Source organism: Elephas maximus, chromosome 1 (genome assembly GCF_024166365.1).
Source record: "Elephas maximus indicus isolate mEleMax1 chromosome 1, mEleMax1 primary haplotype, whole genome shotgun sequence".
Lineage (NCBI taxonomy): Eukaryota > Metazoa > Chordata > Mammalia > Proboscidea > Elephantidae > Elephas > Elephas maximus.
Genome location: NC_064819.1, coordinates 177,752,737 through 177,774,231, shown reverse-complemented (window position 1 = coordinate 177,774,231; position 21,495 = coordinate 177,752,737). Strand labels below are relative to the sequence as shown.

Below are 21,495 nucleotides of genomic sequence, written 5' to 3'. Positions count from 1 at the left end.
ACCTAATACAGAAACCCTTGCTCTGATTTTTTGTGGGGTTTGTTTGCTTGCTTGCTTGTCTGTCTCTGACCTCCTCTCTGGGCCAGCTTTATCTTCAGGCTTGGAACAAGATGGCTACCTAAGTTTTGGGCATCACATCCCACACAACATTCAGAAAGAGAGAATTTCTCCTGGAAGCATGAGGAGAAGCTCCCAGCAAAACATTCTTCAGATTCATTGGCCTGAACTGGGTCATATACCTATTCTTGAACCAGTCACTGGAAAGGGGAGTGGGTTTCATTTAGAGCAGTGTTTCTCAAACTTTAGTGTGCACACTGACCACCTGCGACCTTGTGAAATGCAGATTCTGACTAATTGGACCTGAGTTGGGCCTAAGAGCCCACATTTCTAAGAAGCTTCCAGGTGATGCTGATGGTTCTAGTCTGCACAGTGTAAAGCCTCAGACCATTCAGGTCCGTATTTTCCCAAATGGGGGTGTTGTCACCTACCGTTGAGGCACTGTGGTTGAAAAAACAAGGGGGGGGGGCGTGTTAAGAAGAAGAAAGAGGAAATGGTCTGCTACAGATGAGAATTGTATTGGGCATACTGTTCTTACTATGTAACGAGGATGAACCAAAACCGAAACAAACAAAAAACCAAACCCATTGCCATCAAGTTGATTATGACTCGTAGTGACCCTATAAAACACAGTAGAACTGTCCCATAGAGTTTCCAAGGCACGCCTGGTGGATTCAAACTGCCAACCTTTTGGTTAGCAGCCACAGTTCTTAAGGACTACGCCACCAGAGTTTCCCATAATGACGGTAATCACCTTTAAACCAGGAGTCACACCACAGCCTATGATATGAATTAGGAAAAAAAACACACAAATGCATTCTGTGCTAGGTTTTGTTGTGTGGGAGCATCCATAAACATCTTGTTCTTATTTACGACAGTGTGTGCGTTGTAATTCTTGAAACAATAGCACAGTCACCTTTGTTATTATTTTGCTATAGTTATTAGTAATACCACATATCTGATGTGCCTTTAAGCATAAAAAGTGTGCCAAGTCCAGCCTTTGTTCTCTGAGTGGGTATCTCATCAGTCTTAGTTATTAGAGAGGGAGAGAGTACGTCCCTACTTGTCCTAAGAGTCACTTGACATGATGTCGGGCTTGAAAAATGCTGCCAGTGATGAATTTCTGCCAAAGCAAATGGTCACAATGCCCTTATGAGTGGTTTTCAGTGCAGAAAATCATCATGCTCTCTTCATTTTAAAAAGAACTATTCTGTTTTGTTTGTTTTGTTTTGTTTTGTTGGTCTTGTTGGAAAAAGGCACACAGGAGCCCTGAGCCACAGATGTTTAGGAAAAGGCTGATAAAACCAAGGGACCAGTGTCTGTCCTGCAGTTGAGCCATCACAGACTCAGTGGGGCTCAGAGTGAAGTATGCAGCCAGGTTGTGGTGTAGACCTTCCTGGATGGTCACTTTGGTGGGGTTGCCATTTTCAACCTCATATGCAAAGAAAACATCACTCAGGAGGTACTTGGAGATGGAATTTCATTGTTTCCTCTACTTAATTTCTCCTTCAAAACCACAGGCTTATGCCTCTGGGATGCCAGAGCTTGGTCAGTCTCTGACGGAGGCCAGAGCAACTGGCCAGCATGGGCCACCAAGGCACCTCATTCCAGGAAATCACTGGCCATCTTTGTCTGTGCAAAGGCCCTGAGAGTTTGAGATTCTCAGCTACTCTGGACTAGCTGGGGAAAGTTGCTAGACTTTAAGCACTATGAAGGCAGGAATTGTGTCTATGTCAACAGAGCCCTGTGTGCTAATGGAATGACTGAACAGCTGGCCTGTTCCCAGGAGATCTGTCAGTCAACATCATTGACTGACATCAAAAAGAAGAGCATTTTGTTGCCTTAGTTCAGTAATTTATAATCTAAATATAGAATGTTTAGATGCTACATCTACATATTTAAGACCTCATATTTAGGCTGCCAAAGGCAGATGAGATAATAATAATATTAGCTGAGCTTGTGTAGGGCAAACAAGATTGCACAATTATTCACTCATAGATTCAAACAATCCTGACTCAATGCCTACCTACTATGCCTGCAGTTGGGCAAGGTGTTGTTAGCAGTGGGAGGAATAAAAAGATTGGGGAAAAGGATCTTCCTTTAAGAGACTTACGCTTAACAAGTAGGATGTGATATGTACATTTATTTAAAATGTCTCTTAAATAAAATATAATTTTAGTAAAGAAAAAAGTAAGATAATATCAAATTGGGAAAATCAAGGCAGAAAAGCCTCAAAGAGAAGAGAGTTAAATTAGGCCTTAAGCCTGGGGCTCTTGACTTGGGGTCCATGGATTGTATTCAGGAGGGTCTGTGAACTTAGATAAAGAGTTCTGGTGGTGCAGTGGTTAAGTCCTCAGCTGCCAACCAAAAGATCGGGGTTCGAACCCACTAGCTACTTCATGGGAGAAAGACCTGGCAGTCTGCTTCTGTAAAGATTACGGCCTTGGAAACCCTATGTGACAGTTCTTCTCTGTTCTACAGGCTCACTGTGAGTTGGAATCAACTCGACAACAGGTTATGAACTTGGGTGGGAAAAATATTACTTACTTTCACTCACTCTTAACTGAAATTTAACATTTCCTTCCATGATGAAAGTAGCAGTAGCTATATTGTCAACCAATAGAAATTATGAATATTTTCATATCACATTACAGTTATAAGTATCCTGAAATACCATTTATGCCCAACACTGCCTCAAATTATAGTAGTTATTAGACTTTTCCTGGATCTTATTTACATATTGAAAGAAGCAGATTTGTTACTATATCACAATTTTGTTATACTTTGATAACTATATATCAGTGTAATTTCTTCTTTTCAGTCCTTTGTGTTTTAATTTCAATCCTTTCAAAAACATTATCCTGAAATTGTAATGGCACAAAAAAGTAAAGAGCCCTTATCTTAAAAAACGGTTAAGTCTCCTATGAGCAGTTATGGGAGAGAAGAGCTCCGAGAAGGGACTGGCCTGCCCAGAGCCTCAGAGGCAGGGCAGGTTCCAGTGCCAGGACTCTGCAGCATCTGACAGGTTGATATGGAAATACAGCTCAAGGAAGGTTGAGTCCCGGGCTAACAAAATTTCACAGATAAATTTATAGTTGATGGGAGGCTGTGAAAGGTGTCTCCATTGAGGAGAAGGACAGGCTCTAAGTTGTGTTTAGGAAGGATGCTTTGCAGTGCTGTGAGAATCAGACTGGAAGGGAAGAAACTAGAGTCTGACAGACTCCTTTCTGCAAGAAATGACGCAGAACAGACTGAGTGTAACAGTGAGAATGGAGAAAAGGTGATGAGCTCCAGTGTGACTGTGGAACTAGAATAGCAAGTTAGGGCCATGGGAGATGAGGAAAGGAATTTAAAGGTTTCAAGCCTGGGTGCACAAGGAGAACGATGATAATAGCCCACACTTATCGAGTGCTTATTATGTGCCAGATGTGGTTTTAAGCCTTTGTAAGTAATACATTATTTAATCCTCATAACAGAAGCATGAGATTGGTACCATAATCCCTATTGTGCAGATAATAAAATGAAGCCTAGAAAAGAACCAACCAAAAAACCAAACCCAGTGCCTTCGAGTCAATTCCGACTCATAGTGACCCTATAGGACAGGGTAGAATCGCCCCGTAGAGTTTCCAGGGAGCGCCTGGCAGATTCAAACTGCCAACCCTTTGGTTCGCAGCCATAGCACTTAACCACTACACCACCAGGGTTTCCCTAGAAAAGAAAGGTTAGGGAAATTGCCCAAGGTCCCCATAGGGGACAGGGAGTGAGTATTGAAAGAAATAGAAAAGGGGAGTTGGTTTGGAAAAGGAATATTATGAGTGCAGTTATAGATATTTCTGCATTGTTCTCAAATAATTGTCTTCAATTATTTAAAAGGGCTAAAGATTCAGATAGGCACAGTTCTGGCTTATTTCATTGTCCAGATTTTTATTTTTTTTTGGTAAGTGAGCACTGAGGTCATTTATAAGTTGGCTTCATCTGCCTGTGAAGCACAAAGGGAAATCAGGCTGTAAGAGTTTGGTGTATTGATGGGTGCCTGAAACAGAGAGAAGTGATTGTCATTTCCAGAAGAGAAACAAAATATATATTAAATCATTTCCATTTAATGATTTGTTTTTTCTTTTGTCATGTATTGTTTTTCAGGACCAGTCCTGCAGCTGTTTTAGAAGACATGTGGTGTATATAAAGTTTGTAATAATTGGGGGAAATTTTGGTAAGTGTTGCTGCATTTATTTCTGATACCTTTTGTTGTAAAATGCTGCTCATGAAAGGAAGCCATTGCCTTGTTCTGTGTATCTTTTAAATCTGCACTAATCTAAAGCAAAAGGGAATTTTATAATTAAATGTGATATTGAATTGGTATTCTAACGTTATGACTTTTTTCTGGTTATTGCTGATTATTAAGTAACATGAGATTTTCTAAGATGTAATAAATCTAGATTTAGGAAAGCATCTAGATGCAGGGTAAGAATACTCTTGACAGTCTAATTTATGTTCTAAGCCAACCGTTTATTAAGTGTAATAAGCTTGGTGATCAAAAGGATAAGATAGAAAAAAAGTTTCCAAAACAGAAATCCTTTGGGTCTATATTTTGAAACAAGAGAGCAGCAAGCAGTTAGCTGCCTGGGGAATAGAAAATTAAAGGGAGTTAAGACTCCAGCATGCCTGAGAGCCAGCCCACATTTGAGTATGACAGGGGCTTGTGAGACCAAGAACCACCCAGAAGATCTTGCTAGCAGTGGTGGAGAAGACAGCCTTTGAGGTCAATGAGTCCTGGGTTTAAATCCAAGTTCTGCACTTAACACGTTGTTCCTTAACCTCTCTGAGCCTCAATTTCCTCATCTGTAAAATGTGAGTCTTGCAATGATGAGCCTACTTCATAGGACTGTTGTGAGAAAAGAATGAGCTAGATGATGCTGGAACATAGTAAGTGCTGGATAATGCAGTTATTCTTATTAACAAAACAGCCTTGTTGGGAGACTAGGCATTTGTCCTTGAGGTCACGCCACCAAAAGATGTGTGTATCTTCCAGCAGGAGGGCTTCCAGGGATGAGTTGGAGATGTCACAGGTGACACATCCATCCGCCAACATTTATTCCATAACTCACTGTGGAAACCCCCGAGACATTTGCCTTATTCTCCTCCACTGGTGGTCCATTCTTAGACAAGCTTGGCTAATTTAACTTCCCTTCTGCCACTTTTGCCACCAAGTGAGGACACACTGCTGAGTTTTGTCCCATTTTGGAGTTAACAATAATTTGTAAAGCGTTCAGCATGTCCTCTGGTTGATCATTTAGACTGAGCGGTGGGTGGGGTAGATAGTACCCTGAGTTTGGGCCTCAGTTACAAAATTTAAGCTTTTGCTTCTAAATCTTTCTTTTGATTTTTTTTTTTCTATGCTTATTATGTAGCCTTCACAGAGATTCAATTATTGGGCTGAAATTTTTGAGCCTTACTAAAAAATGTGGCTAAAAGGCCTATATCTGTGGTTGAGGGAAACCAAGTATGTCAGTGAAGATGGACTGATATTTAAAGTTGTGTATCTATAAGTAACTAAGCTCCAGTTTCATGGAATCAAAAAAGATGAACATGGCCTTAGAGACAGCCCAGTCTCCCACTGATAGAGGGAAATTCAAATTCTCTCAGATACGATGAGCTTTTTACTGCGCAAGGCAGCTTGCGCCAATGTAAAAAAAAAAGAAAAAAATTATGGAGCACAGGGAAATTTTGGTGAGTGAGAAACTGTTATGTATCTTGATTTTGGTAGTATTTATGCAGTTGTATGCTTTTGTGAAAACTCGGAAGTATACATTAGAAAGGGTGAATTTCTCTATTATTTAAATCGTAATTTTCAAAATGAAAAAAAAAAAGAACAATCTGACAATCAACTGGACAATCAGCTCAGCTTGTCAAAAAGGAAAAAAGTGGGAAGGAAGGATGGATGGAGAAAGGGAGGGAGAGAAAGGAAAGAAAGAATGAAAAGGAAAGAAAAGCAACCTGTTCCTGATGTTGAGCTTCGATATGTACTCTGTGGAGCAGGGACTTGGTCTTGTTCCTTCTTATGGCCTCAGTGCCTGGACCATGCTTGGCACATAGAAAGCAAATGATGAATATTTATTGAATGACTCATTGCTCTTAACCACTGGCATTGAGTCGATTCCAACGCATAGTGACCCTATCGGACAGAGTAGAACTACCCCATAGGATTTCCAAGGCTGTAATCTTTACAGAAGCAGGCCACCACATCTTTCTCCTGCAGAGAGGCTGATGGATTCAAACCGCTGAACTTTCGGTTAGCATCTGAGTGCTTTAACCACTGCACTATCAGGGCTCCTTCTGTTGCTCTTAGACACCTTCTGATTGACTGTCTAACACACCACATATTTAAGACAACTTTCCTCAATCATTTTCTCTTCTCAGAGCTAAACTTGTCATCTCACATTTTTTGACTATGTCCTCTGTTGTTATTTTCACATCCCTCCCCACCCAAGGACTTTCATTGGGGGTAGGGGGTAGACTACAGTGGGCCCATTAATGATGTCAGTAGACACAGGACCCTAATCCTCTTCCTTTGCAGTCAGTACTAAGTGCCTGGTAATGGATCACGAAGGATTTTTTAAGAGCAGTCTTCTAAGAATGGAACTCCTAAAAGTAAGGAGGGTGGCAGTCTGAGCGATCAGATGGCAGCACATTCATCCTCTTAAATGTCCTCACTGAAGTGAAGCCAAGCCCTGACACCCTTCGCTTGAGACTGCAGTAATGCTGTTTATAAATCCCTGGGAGCAGTTGTGTGTTACAGATCGTAATTATTCATTATGAGACATAGGAAGTTTGAAATTCTTAAAACTTGTCAGTGCCTTAAAAAACCTAGGGTTTTTTTTTTTGTTTGTTTTTAGCCATACCAGGGAAGATACATAAATATATGGAGAGCAGTATTCTCAACCTGAGTCAGTTTTGCCAAAATCGGAGTGGGAGTGTCACTGGCATCTAGTGGCTAGAGGCCAAGGATGGTGCTAAATATCCTACAAGACACAGGCCAGCATCCCCCACCCCAAGTAAAGAATGATCCAGTCCAAAATGTCCATAGTGCTGAGGCTTAGAAACCCTGACATAGAGGTAACAACAACAGAAAAACATCTTAATGTTTAAATTACTCATTATTTTAGAACTGAAAAACATAAAGAAGTTTGTTCAGAGGATCATAGGGTGTAAGGGACTCCTAGGAGGCCATCTCTTCCATTAGCCCTGACTCCAAGCAAAAAATGACCTAAATGACTTCAGACAGACAGATGGGTGTCTGAAGGCTGATACTTGAAGGGCTGTCCACGAAAGATAAAAGCGAGATTCACACAACCTGATCCCAGCATTCACACAAAAGAGGTTGTCTCGTATTTTACATTTCAACCTTAGTTTCTTCAGATGTGTTTGTCTTTAGATGACCTCTGAGATGAAATGGTATTTCAATCTGCGCTAGTCTTTCCTTTTGAATCAAGAGTAGCGATTCTGGTGTGATGAAAATGTGCTTAGGGAAGAGAGAGATCTCATTACAGAGATTGAGTCTTTTGGTACATGGGGCTGTTTATTTGCATCAGTTTGCTAGTGACACCACAATCTGGCTTAGATGTGAGTCATTGAGAACTTTTGTAGCCCAATATGGCTACATTCGCTGAAGCAGGGTGATTAAAGCAACATATGTCAAGTTGTGATATAGGACAGTCCACTTGAAAAGACTTTACTTAATTACAGGGCTTACTTTGGGAGAGTAACTGTGCTTTGTGTGAGCTATACTTTGGGATACACTAATCCAGCTTCTAGGCCAGTAGTATCTTTCCAGAAACGGTGTGGTGTGTGTTTTTTGGACATAAATATTTTCTTACTGAAAGGTTTGGTATAATATTCTTTTGACTTTACTACCCTTCATTTTTCTTTTTCTGATGATTTTCCTCTGGTGAAATGCTATGAAAATGTGTTCTGGAAAGCTGCAGACAATAAGGATAAAAGATCTCATTTCAGATGGCCCACCCCAGAGACTTAGGGACTTTATTTTATCAGTCTACTGTTTTTAAAATGAATGGATTTTGGAGGAGTATACCAACACTGAATAGTAAGCAGAGTCAACTGAGACTATAAAAATACTGTTTTGGTACAGTAGCCATCCAAGATACAACTGGTTTCTATCTCCCAGAAGCAGCAGTGAAAGGAGAACCATGAATTGGAAAAGGAAGTAGACTACAGGTCTAAGTGTCTCCATGAACTGCTGTATTACCTCCTTTGCCATGACCAGAAGAACTGGATGGTGCCTGGCTACCATTACTGAATGTTTTGATCAAGAGCACAATAGAGGGATCCTGATCAAAAGGAGGAAAAATGTGGAACAGAGTTTCATATTCTAATGAAAACCAGACTTACTGGACCCACTGAGACTGGAGGAACCCCCAAATCTATTACCCTGAGATAATAGTTGAACCTTGAACTGAAACTATCCCCTGGAAAAAAGAAAAAAAATCCCCTGAAGTCATCTTTAAACTAAACAGTTTAGCTCAATAAGCAAAGAATGTTTGTCTTGTACTTTAAGCCCTTTTTCCTGAATTACCTATATGAGATCAAATTCACAAAAGTAACTCTAAACATAGGCAAAAAGTTTAGTGAGCAGTGAGTCTAAGCTAATGGTGGTGAAACAGTAGGGGTAGAGGTGGTGAGAATGGTGACAGGTTATGAAGATTGTAACCAGTGTTATTGAGCTATACATGTAGAAATTGTTGAATGGGTGTAGGTTTTGATATGTATATTTTCATCAAAAATAAAATTTAAAAAAAAACCACTGTGATGGCACTAAATATGTTTATATAACTGTCCGTGGGAAGACTATACATTTGTGGCTACTCATGTCCCAGCACCCCCTCTCCAACCCACAGATAACTCACATGGGCCATTTTCAGGGTCCTTTCTTGATGGCTCACGACCTGTAGTGGAAACCCTGATGGGGGAGTGGTTAAGTGCTACGGCTGCTAACCAAAGGGTCAGCAGTTCGAATCAGCCATGTGCTCCTTGGAAACACTATGGGGCAGTTCTGCTCTGTCCTATAGGGTCGCTATGAGTCGTAATCGACTCAACAGCCCTGGGTTTGGTTTGGTTTTTTTTTGGTTCACTTCCATGTTAATTCCTTGAGGCCTTGGCCTAAAAGGAGAGGTCAGAACTCGTTGCCAAGGCAGTGTTTCTTAGTCTTCATTTAAAATGAATGATAGAGGGGAAGTTCATAAGCTCTAGAAAGGTATTTTATTGCAACTTTCTTTTAGATGGTAAAGTCCCATTAAATTTTCAAGAATATTACATAAGAAGCATTTAGGTGTCTATGTATAATGTATTCTGTACTTGTATGTGCAGAAATGACAGAACACAAAAGCAGCTACTTTTGTGGAAATTGATTAAAACAAAAATGTTTCATGTTTGCATATCATGAATTGAAGATTTCTCTTTAAAGGTTTGACTTTCTGTTTTTGAAGAGTATTTAATGACCTGGAAAAAAATGCTCATGATATGTTATTAAGTAATAAAGGAAGTTGCAGTTGCTTGTTCAGTATGAGCCCAATTTTGTTTTTAAAATTTGCATGCATATGCACATAGAAAAAATAATCTTGAAGGACATGCACCGAAAATTTGCGTCATTTACCTCTGAGATATTTTTTCTTTTTTTTATGATTTAATAGTGCATTTCAATGAATATATATATCACTTTTCCAATCAGAAGTGATAAATGTTATTTTAAAAAATATGTCATCTTTTCTCTCAAAAGATGAGTTAGGAGTATATTAAAACATTTATCTTATTTTTAAGGAGCCCTGGTGGTACAGCGGTTTGGTCAGTGGCTGCTAACGAAAATGTCGGCAGTTCGAACCTATCAGCCGCTCCTTAGAAGCCACATGGGGCAGTTCTACTCTGTCCTACCTCGAAAATAGGAATAATTTTTAAAAAATGAATAAGTAAGAAAATTAAGAGTAATTGCATTCAAAACACTTTCATGTTATTGTGAATTTGAGTTTTTAAATCTCTCGTTTCTGAAATAGCATTTGAAGAACAATAATACAAAACTTTCTCTCATAATTCCGGATGTCCTTCGAAAGTTCAGCTTCCTTACTCTGGTAAAAAGTCAGTTGCCATCTAGTTGATTCTGACTCATGGTGATCCATGTGTGTCAGAGTAGAACTGTGCTCTATCTGGTTTTCAATGGCTGTTTTTTTTACGGTAAATAGCCTGGCCTTTCTTCCAGGCTGCCTCTGGGTGGACTTGAATCACTGACCTTTTGGTTAGCACTGAGAACATTAAGCATTTGCACCACCCAGGAACCCTGTCTTACTCTGATGGCTGCTGTGTATTCTAGCACTTGACTGGAGAGACAGTGCTGTATAATGGAGCCGTGGACTGGAATGGAGGTAGTTGGACCCAGTCCATAGCCCTGCATCTTAACTGGCAGGCTGCCTGTGCAAATGAATATTATGATACCATTCGTATAGCTAATTTAAGTTTATAAAGAGCTGCTGCACACTTGATCCTTCCAACCCAACCCTTAGATGGAACAGATATTATCCGCAGATAAAATCTGAGGCTCAGAGAATTTAGGTGATTGGTCTAAAGCAGTGGGAAACCTACTCCGTGCCTCCTTCCCCCAGGAGGTGTTTGCAAATATGTGAGGTGTTTTTGTCCTCATCTCAAAGACTAAGAGGCACTTTTGGCATGTGGTGAGGTAGGGAGTGGGGTAGGGATGGTGAGTGTTCTGCAGGGCACCAGCCAGTCCTAACCAGAGGAGTTGTCCCTGGCTCAGTGTCAGTAACACCTCAACTAAGATGTATCGGGCTGAGATTGTACAGCTAGTATGCAGTAGAGCCAGAGCCAGGACTTAGACTCACGCTATTTGAATCCGAGTCCTTTACCAAAAACCAGTTGCCACTGAGTCAACTCTAACTCATGAGACCCCCGTGTGTGTCATAGTAGAACTGTGCTCCATAAAGTTTTCAGTGGCTGATTTTTCACCAGGCCTTTCTTCCTAGGCACCTCTGGGTAGATTAGAACTCCCAATCTTTTGGGTAGCAGCCAACCACATTAACAGTTCGCACAACCCAAGGACTGGAAGCTTTTTTTTTTTTTTTAACCACTTCCTCCATGTTAAAGGTATCACAGAGTTAGTTCCCACTTCACTGGGAGCTCTCGCTGCATAAAAATTGAATTCAAAGTAGCTGTTCTGCAGGTTGTGTCATTGCTGCTCTGTGGGGACAGCTCCTGTAAAACATCAGCGGCCCTGCTGACCAGCACCCTGTGCCTGTCATGCCTCTAGTCGTGCCCAGTGCAGGGAGAGAAAGTGCTGTCTTTTGAAAAGACTGCAGCCTGATAGGCTGCTCCACACAGTCTATGATCCAGTCTTACTGACTTAAAAACCTTCCAGATAGGGAATTAGGTGTCAATTTCTGGAGTTTTTATTGTGATATCTTAGGCTTCATACCTGCCTGGTGGACTCATACAGCCTGCTGTTGGAGCTTTGTTGAAAGCTTGGTTTTGTCAGCCTTCAAAGAGCATTCATGAAATTTATTCAAGTGGTAAAAATAAAACCATAGTTAATGAAAAGTCACACAGTGAAGCTGACCTAAATATGAATATTGAGGCAATTATAAAAAAAGGAAGTAGTGATTTTTTTTTTTTTCTTTTTTCTTCTTTCAGTTTCTTCCTCAGTTTTTTTATTTTGAGGAATTTCAAGCCTGTCGGTTGAGAGAATGATAAAAACAAACACCTTTTTCATACCCTTTTCCTAGATTCACCAATTGTTCTAAATTTGCCACATTTGCTTTATTTCTCCTTTCCAACTATGTGTGCATGTGTGTGTGTGTCTAATATACATTATATAATTTTTTTTGCTGAGACATTTGAAAGTAAGTTTCAAGCGTCTTTATACCTTACCGCTAAATACTTCACCATGTACCTCCTAAGAAAAAGGACTTTCTTCTACATAACCACAATACTATTACCAGACCTAAGAAATTTATCAATAATTTCATAATATTTTCTAATATCCACTCATTTTTCACATTTCCCCAATTGTCCCAAATGATCCTTTATAGGTTCCTTCTCTCAGCTTTTCAATCCCAATCTAATCAAGTTTACTTGATGCATTTGGTTGCTAACTTTTCCTTTATCGTATAGAACAATACATATACATTTTTTTTTAATGATTTTTCAAAGAATCTAGGCTGGTTGTGCTGTAGAATACATAGTGGGCTTGTGTGCTTCTTCATAGTGTTGTTTAACTTGCTCCTCTATTTCTGAAAATTAGAAGTTAGATCTAGGGGCTTCATAGGTGATGTTGTGTGCTTGATGCTACATCACATCGGAGGCAGATGATGTCAAGTTGTCCCAACATCAGCAGTTTGATCTCTTTGGTAAGGTGGTAATGGTAACTCAGACCTCACCATGGTTAAGGTGCACTTCTCCTTTGTTATTAGTAAGCCATCTGTGGCCGGTAATTGGGTCCCCACCTACCTTTCAGCCAATGGTTTTTGTATCCATGTATAATCCTTGCCTGCATCAGTTATTACACTGGGATATTGCCTGATATCCTTTACACTCACTTTCTCTTTCTGAATTCCCTATAGAGTGTGAGCTAGGCCCTCAGTTGTTTATAATGATTTTTTTTAGCCATTTCCTTGGTAGTCAGCTGGATTTTTCTGTGATTATAAATTACATGATTATAGATTTTTCTCTCTTGCCTTTGGGGTAAAAAGGAGTAACTGTAGCAGAGCATTTACAGCACGCCAGGCACACACAGGTTCCTTACGTGTAGAACTTCTTTCATTTTCCTCCCACATAGCACCTCAGACTAGCGAAGCGACGTGTCTTGCCCAAAGTCACCCAGCCCTTATGGTGAAGCTGAGACCAAGTGAAATCTTTGGGCTTTGACCCAAGGTTTTTCAGCTCTTCCATGTTCTCTCCAATCCCCTCTTCTGATTCTGCCTTCCACCCAGCAGTTCTCATCTAATGCAAATGCCTGCATGACCGGGTAGGTCCCTTAACAAGGGAAGTCAGCCAGGAGGGGACTGTGCCACTGGAGAAACGTAAGTCACCCACATCTGAAGGGGGCAGGTGCCGCTGAACCTCAGACAGTTGCAGGCCCAGCACAGCCAAAAATCTGGATCTGGATATTAGCTACCTCAACTTTTTGATATTGGCAACTAATTTATGTATTCTGAAACTCACCAGCCAAGTCACCCATTTTTTGGCACCAGCACTGCTGCCGGCTAAGTTAGTCAGGGCTTTGTTTAGAAATGGCATTCATCTTTGTGTGTGTGTTTTTTTTTTTTTTAAACATCCTCTCTTAAACAGAAATTAATATGCTTGAGATGTGATACTGCTTCGATTTAAGGGATGTTTTGATTTTTGAAGGGGGGTAGGTTTCATGGAAGTGTAATTAACTGACATACAGACTCTTTCATTTCTTGATTGGTAAGTTACCAGTACAATAGTAAGATAGTTCATCTGTAGGTTTGAAAGAAAGTAAACACATTTCCCTTTGAAAATCACTGGTAGGATTTTTTTCTTTTTCAAATGGTTCTCCGACTCCTTGAAAGAGGAATGAAATCTGTCTGTTTTGCCCATCTTGCACTCATCGTTCTTTGTGTATATTTAACTGTGTTAACGAGTCATAGAAGAATCTGTAAACTTGTTCGCTCAACAGGAACTGAAGCGGAACTGATACAGCTAAATAGCAACACTTCTCAAGATGGTCTTCCCTTGTTTTAGTGCTGGCTGAGGATAAAAACCTATTAGGTTAATTCTGATGGTTTTTAGCAAAATTATTCTTTTGTGGATTGGGATAAGGGATAATGATGCAGGTAAAGACCTTCTTTAGTCTTAGTTCATTGTGTAAGAATTTAGTCCTGTCCTCCCATTTTACAGATGATTGACCTGAGGCACAGAGAGGTTGAGTGGTGCCCAGGTCAGACATAATTAACTTGAGTCTTCTGTGATTGCTCCTCACGCTCCCTGAAGCTAAAGTTTTAAAACAAGTAGTGTCTTGGTTATCTAGTGCTGCTATAACAGAAATACCACAACTGGATGGCTTTAACAGAGCAATTTATTCTCTCGCAGTCGAGGTGGCTAGAAGTCTGAATTTAGGGTGCCAGTTTCTGGGGAAGTCTTTTTCTCTTCATTGGTTCTGGGGGAAGGTTCTTGTCATCAGTCTTCCCTTGATCTAGGAGTTTCTCAGCATAGGGACCCTGGGTCCAAAGGACATGCTCTGCTCTCCTCTCTGCTTGATTCTCTCTTTTGTATCTCAAAAGAGATGGACTAAAAATGCAACCTAATCCTGTAGATTGAGTCTTGCCTCATTAACCTAACTGCCTCTAATTTTGCCTCATTAACATCATAGAGGTTACGATTTTACAACACCTAGGATAATCACATCAGATCACAAAATGGTGGACAACCACACAATACTGGGAATAGTGGCCTACCCAATCTGATACACATTTGGGGGGGGGGCGGGAACAAAATTTAATCCATAACAAGTAGTAACCATAATGTTTTGCCCTGGTACATCACCTCATTGTCCACAATGTTCCTTCCCATCTGACCCCTCCACCACCCAGGTTTCCACCACCAGTCACAGTTAGACAAGTAAAGAAACAATGTTCTAACCCAGTGCTGTCCAACAGAAATGGAATACGTCACACATATAATTTAAAATTTTCTAGTAGCTGCATTAAAAAAATTGTAAAATAAAAAGAAATGGGTAAAATTAATTTTAATTAGATATTAAAAAAAATTTTTTTTTTTTGTATCTTATTTGGAAACCATGGTGGTGTAGTGGTTAAGAGTTTGGTGGCTAACCAAAAGGTCAGCAGTTCGAATCCACCAGGCACTCCTTGGAAACCCTATGTGGAACAGTTCTCTGTCCTGTAGAGTCGTTATGAGTCGGAATCGACTCAACAACAATGGGTTTGGTTTTACATCTTATTTGGAGCCCTGGTGGTGCAGTGGTTAAGAGCTTGGCTGCTAACCAAAAGGCTGGGAGTTCGAATCCACCATTCGCTCCTTGGAAACCCTTTTTGGCAGATCTGCTCTGTCCTATAGGGTTGCTATGTGTCAGAATCACCTTGATGGCAACAGGTTTGGTTTGGTTTTGGTTTATATCTTATTTAATCCAGTATATATCCAAAATATTATTGTTTCAGCATGTGATCAGTGTTAAAAATTGTTGAAATCGTTTACCATTTTTTTGTACTTCAGAATCCAATGTGGATTTTACACTTAGAGCACATCTCAGATCAGACTCACCACACGCCAAGTGTAGCTAGTGTCCACTGTTGGACAGCGCAGCAGTGTGGAGGACAATGTCCAAAATCACACCCAGCTAGGTTCTTGAGAGAAACTTAATCAGCTTTCTTGTACTCCCCCCAATCAGAGGCAACATATTTCTATCCTCTTTGTGCCACTTTTTCCTCCAGCTAACTCTAATTACAGGGAGACTCTTGGTTTGGCCATACCCATTAGCTCAGCAGTTTTCTACCAGTCCTGGCAGCTGGTAAGACCAACATGTGCTGCCTTGTAAATGATAGTGTAAAGCATACTTCCAGATTTCCCCACAGCAGAATTTCCATGATTTTCTTTCATGGAAACTCAATGGCATTTTTCAAAACCAGGCTAACTTTTTAATTTATTCTTTCTTAAAGGCCCAGGCTAATCAATGAACTCTTAAAATACATACTAACTGATAGTCAGTCGCCCCAGGACCTCAGCAGCCCAAGTAGGTATTATACATTTTAAAATATATTTTTACACCAACTATTTTGGTGGTTATCCCTTCCTTTTAATTAATAATGGTTAGTTTTTTTGTTTGTTTGTTTTTAACTAGCCAAGTAAATAAAAAACAATTGCTGTCAATTTGATTCTGACTCATGGCAACTCCTTGTGTGTCAGAGTAGAACTGTGCTCCATAGTATTTACTTTAAAATTTTTATTTATTTATTTATTTATTTTTGTTGTCAAAACTATAGGCACCCTGGTAGTGCAGTGGTTAAAGCGCTTGGCTGCTAACAGAAAAGTGGGTGTTTCAAACCCACCAGCTGCTCCACAGGACAAAGATATGGCAGTCGGCATTACAGCCTTGGAAATCCTGTGGGGCAGTTCTGCCTGTCATATAGGGTTAGTCTGAGTCGGAATTGCTAAGACTCAGCAGTGGATTTGGTTTTGATTTTTGTTGAAAGTGTGCACAGCAGAACATACACCAATCCAGTGGTTTCTACATGTACAGTTCATTGACATTGATTACATTTTTCAAATTGTGCAACCATTTTCATCGTTTTTTTTTTTTCCTGAATTATTCCTCGCCTGTTAATGTAAGTGGTTGATTTTTTGACAGTAGATCACCAGGCTTTTCTTCTGAGGCACCCCAACCTTTTGATCAATAGCTGAATACAGTAAACACTTGCACCGCCCAGGGATTTTAACAAGCCAAATACTTCCCCAATATATCAATCCTATTTTGAGCGTTATTCACAATGAAACATCAGTAAAGATTATTCTCCATTTCTACTAAAGGTCAAGTCCGTGACCAGTGACCCAATTACTTGAAGTGTTAGACTGTATAATCATAATCCCAGGAGAAAAAAAGACCAAGGAATGATGACAGGCTCCTGGGGTTTGTTATGATAGTTTTTACCTAAATACAAGCCCTGATTTGTAAGAACTGAAATTTGAATAGGGGAAAGATTGTCCCATATTCTTCACTAGAGGCCAGACCTCTCTGTATCTTCCAATATTCTCAGTCAAGTGAAGGATAAAGCAGGTAATACCCCTTTTTTTATTCTGTGGCCTTCTCTAGCAATTAAAGGATGACACCACAAAGCCATCCCCTCACCTGGAAGATAGGTGAATTTTCCCTAATTCTCTGCAGTGCTGTGAGTCTTAAGATTTTGACTTGATATCAACCTCGCTCATCCACACATTTCTGAAATCTGCCATTTTGACAAAACTCTGGGTCTAGGGTTACATTTGGAATCAGAGGAGTATGGTGTGAGGCCTTGTTTTCTTCTTTCATCCTGCCAATTCCCTACAGTAATGCTCCCCCGCAAAATTTAAAACCGAAAACCAAGTCTGTTGCTGTCGAGTCGACTCTGACTCGTAGCAACCCTACCGGACAGAGTAGAGCTGCCCCAGAGGGTTTCCAAGGCTGTGTTCTTTATGGAAGCAGGCTGCCGCATCTCTTTCCTATGGAACAGCTGGTGGGTTCGAACTGTCAACCTTTGGGTTAGCAGCCGAGCATTTAACCACTATGCCACCAGGACTCCTTCTCCTCAAAATTCAGGTTCCCCAAAATCACAATCCTTTTATTTGCTCAGATTGAAAGGCATTTTTATTTCCTTGAGTGGATATCTCATGTTCATTTCAAATGTCATTTGGTAGCTGTATTTCTGCTAAATAACAAGAAATTATAGTCGACTCCAGCGACGTGGCTAAGCCCCTAGGTTTTGCTTCCAAGTATGGTGCTGAGTGGAAATGTTTTGGTTTCATCTTTAATACTAATGGTTGACTAAGAAGTAATGGATGGGGCTGGGAATGGGGAGGGAAAAGGAAATAAAAGAATACGGTGGCAGAGCATCACCTACTATAGTGATTCTTGACCTGGGGTTTTCATTAGAATCACCTGAGGAGACTTTAAAACTCCTGCTGCCCAGGCTGCACTCTACTCAGTCAGAACACCCAGGCAAGTGTATAGGAATCTTATTCAATTGTATCCATTTGTCAAAACTGAGGGAGAATTTTACTATGTATAAATTATACCTCAATAAACTTATTGTCCTGATATATATTTGTATGCATGTGTCAAAATTTTTGACACCTACCAACATGGAGAATATTTTGATTGTGAAATGCTCTGAAGTCTGTGGCTAAAAAGCTTGCAGTTGAAACAGTCATTTATTTACTTGAGTAAACGTTGAAGGAGCAGTGCTAGGCTTGTTTTTACCCGGGGAAAACAGAGGTACATTGAGACATAGTACCTGCCCTTACGGGGCTTCTTTTTTGGGTGAGACCACTATCCAACAATTACAGTGCAGTTTGGAAAATAAAATATGATGTATATAAGGAGCAAAGAGAGAGGAGAGCCTCAACACACGCACATATACGCATGCACTACTGCCGCCTCTGCCCCATTGCCGCCTGAAAGATGGAAGTGGGTAGGCAGTGTTCGGAAGGCGTAAACACAGAGGAGAAGCACCACAGTATGAGTCCTGAGGCATGAGGAGGCAAAAAGCTGGAAAATATTCTGCCTGTTTTCCAAAGGAATAGCCCTCAGAACTTGATTCTAAATTAAAAAAAAAAAAAAAAGTGCTTATAACACCATTTGTTTTTTAAGGTGATTTCAGCAACCGTTGATGTGATTCAGTTTGTTCATCGTGATCTATCTAGTCCCAGAATGATTCATGGTGCCTGACACGCAGTAGGTGTATAGCACAGTAGGTGTATTGAATTGGTGCTTTGAGTGGTTTTGTCCCTCCTCTGGCATCTGTATATTAGAGTGTATGTCACTGCATATAGTTTTCAAAGTAGCACCCAAGTTGCTTCTGTAAGTATTGTTTCCAAAATACTAAAAGTCTTTGTCCTTCAAGGAGAGCATATTTAAGAATATGTGAGTGGTTTCTGCTGGTTTATGCCATGGTATGATTTGATTTTTATATTTGAGGAACATTAAATCTTTCTAACCTGATTTTTACTCTTCCCAATTCTTAAATATATCTGAGGTTTTGGAAAAGTAACCAGACCAAAAGATCATGGCATTTCATTTCTTATTAAATCCGCTATTCATGTAGACACAGAAAACAGCACTGTTTTTTTCCTGGATATTGGGTGCTCTTTCAGGATTTGGGAGGGCAGAGAGTATTTGAGACTAGCTGGTTATACTACGTTGAAAAATATAGTTGATGCTGGGGTGCCTACTCACCTGGGACAGCTGGTCTCCCTGCATATTTTGCAGCTTGTGTGCAAATTACCTCCATTGGTTACTTTGATGCTACAGGACATAACAAGAAAATTTTTAACTTGACCCTTTGACTATGTTATAATGTGGAAGGATGGAAAGAACCAGCTCCCACGTTGCTTTGTTTATAAGGCTGAGTGATACTTCTAGAGGTGCCCTGTGCACTGATAATTTTTACTCTCTCTCTGTTTCTCAACCCTAAAAGCAACATGCACTCCAGTTCTTGCTGCTTTAAGTAGCCATCTGGGTAGAAGGAACATAGATGAACTTGTGGTAGCTAGACTTGGGGCTTTAAATGGCACAAATAGACGGGGCATTGGCTTTAATGTTAGCTACATGTTTGAATCTGAGTTTCGTTACTCACCAGCTGTGGGGCCTTGGGCAAGTCACATAACCTCTGTGAACGTCAACTTTCTACTTCCAAAATGGTGGCTGTTTTGAGAATTAAAGGAGACAGTAAGTGTGGTGCTAACACGATGTCTGGCATTAATAAATACTTACTCTGTGTCAGGTCTCTTTACACTTCCCTTTTTAGCCCTGGTGGTGTAGTGGCTAAGAGCTACAGGGAGGTACAGCTGCTAGCCAAAAGGTCAGCAGTTCAAATCTACCAGCTGCTCCTGGGAAACCCTATAGGGCAGTTCTAGCCTGTCCTGTAGGGCCTCTGTGAGTCAGAATCAACTCTACGGCAATGGGTTTGGTATTCTGGGTTTTTTTTTTTTTTAGCACATATATCAATCATGTCATTCCTTTGTTAAAAACTTTACATGGCTCCCATCACCCATTGAGAAAGGTAGTCAAGGCATTTTATGATCTGTCTGCCCAACCCACCTCTCCACTGCACCTAACTCTTATAGCAAAGCCAAGTACCTCTGTGCCCTCAGTGGACGTTGGGCACTTGCTTTTCAGCCCTTGTATGCCTCCCTCCGGTCTCTTGGAGTCTAGATCCAATCTATTGCAAGACTCATCTTAAATGTACTTCCTCTTAGCCCTTTAGGCAGGAAAATTCACTTCTGTGTCCAACACCATGTCTTTTTTATCATAAGTGCTCAAAAACAACTAAAAGAAAGGATGGAATATATTCCAGAGCAGATAACACCAACTGAAGAAACAGGTACAGGTTACTTCCAAGGTGCATGTTTCTATCAGGGCAAAGGCCTTTGCTAGGGGTATAAAAATTTGACCGGTACCTCTGAGTGTGTGTGTGTGTCTGTGTGTGTGTGTGTATGTGCATGGAGAGAGGCAGGGGGGTGGTGGAGTAGTGTGTATGTGTCTGTGTACTGGTTCCCTCAATTATGAGCATTCCTCCTCCTCCCTGGCCTCCTACAAGAAGCCCACAGAATAGTAAACGGCTTTGCTCCCCTGCAGTGGCCCATCTTGGCTTGCCCAGTTGAACTGCATCCACGTGACCGCACCCCGAAAGATACCACTTCCGCCATCACAGAGAGGGCTCCCAGAGACAGATACCTTCTCATGCAGCAGTTCTGTCACATCCCCCTCCTTGCCTCCAGCCTCCAGCCGCCAGCTAAGGGGAACAAGAGAGAATGAACCACAGCAGGGAAGGGAAGGAATTAAGGGACTAGAACAGGAGAGTGACATTTTTGTTTTATAAGAAAGAAATGAAGCCTTTCCGTGTAGTTTTCTAGTTAATGTTGTCCACAGGTTCTTTTCTCCAGATTTCTCCCAGTCCCCGATTGTGAAAGCCACTGAGCTTAGACCGTCTACAAGCTTAGACCGTTGATAAGTGATGTGGGAGAGTACAGTCTAATTGGGTCCTTCGTTAACCACCCCTGATTTACAGAGGGAGGCTGTTCAGTTACAAATAGTTTTTATTCTGCTAAACCAGAGGCTCCCCACGCTGTGTCATCTGCCTGCAAATGAGCTAGAGGCACAAGCTTTGCATTATGCAGAGTATTTATTCTCGCAATTATTATGCTGAAAAGTGTGGTTTCTCGCTTTTTTTTTTTTTTTTTTTTTTGCCAGTACTGAGGTTCTCACCGAGTGATCCGAATCACCTGGGGTGCTTTTACAAAATAATGGATCCGCAACCTTCCATCCCTGCCACACCGTGGTAGTGAGAGGATATCCGGGCCTCCCTAACCCTGTGATGTTAACCCCAGTGTCATCACTTCTTCCTTTCTCAAATGTTCCTTATTAAATTTTTTAAATATAGGATTCCTTCCCAGTAACAACTCATTTGAAAATCTTTCTTGTTCTTGTTGTAATAAGGTGCCATCGAGTTGATTTCAACTCATAATGATCCCATGTGACAGAGTAGAACTGCCCCATAGGGTTTCCTAGGCTGTAATCTTAATGGGAGCAGATTGCCTGGTCTTTCTCCTGTGGAGCCGCTAGGTGGATTCCAACCACCAGCCTTTAGGTTACCAGCTGAGTGCTTAATCCTTGAGCCACTAGGGCTCCTTTTG

The 21,495-nt window shown here is 40.8% G+C and overlaps 1 protein-coding gene across 4 annotated transcripts in view; it reads left to right on the top strand.

The window, feature by feature from the left end:
- The window catches only part of FYN (FYN proto-oncogene, Src family tyrosine kinase), a 237,726-nt gene that overhangs the window by 100,557 nt on the left and 115,674 nt on the right, over positions 1–21,495 (top strand). For 2 of the 4 annotated variants that reach the window (XM_049899139.1, XM_049899112.1), the window contains exon 3: positions 4,198–4,267. The gene's annotated coding sequence lies outside the window, so the exon portion shown is untranslated. Of the gene's footprint in view, positions 1–4,197; positions 4,268–11,828; positions 13,152–21,495 lie in introns of those variants that run through there. The other 2 variants (XM_049899125.1, XM_049899119.1) reach the window with 2 other exon arrangements.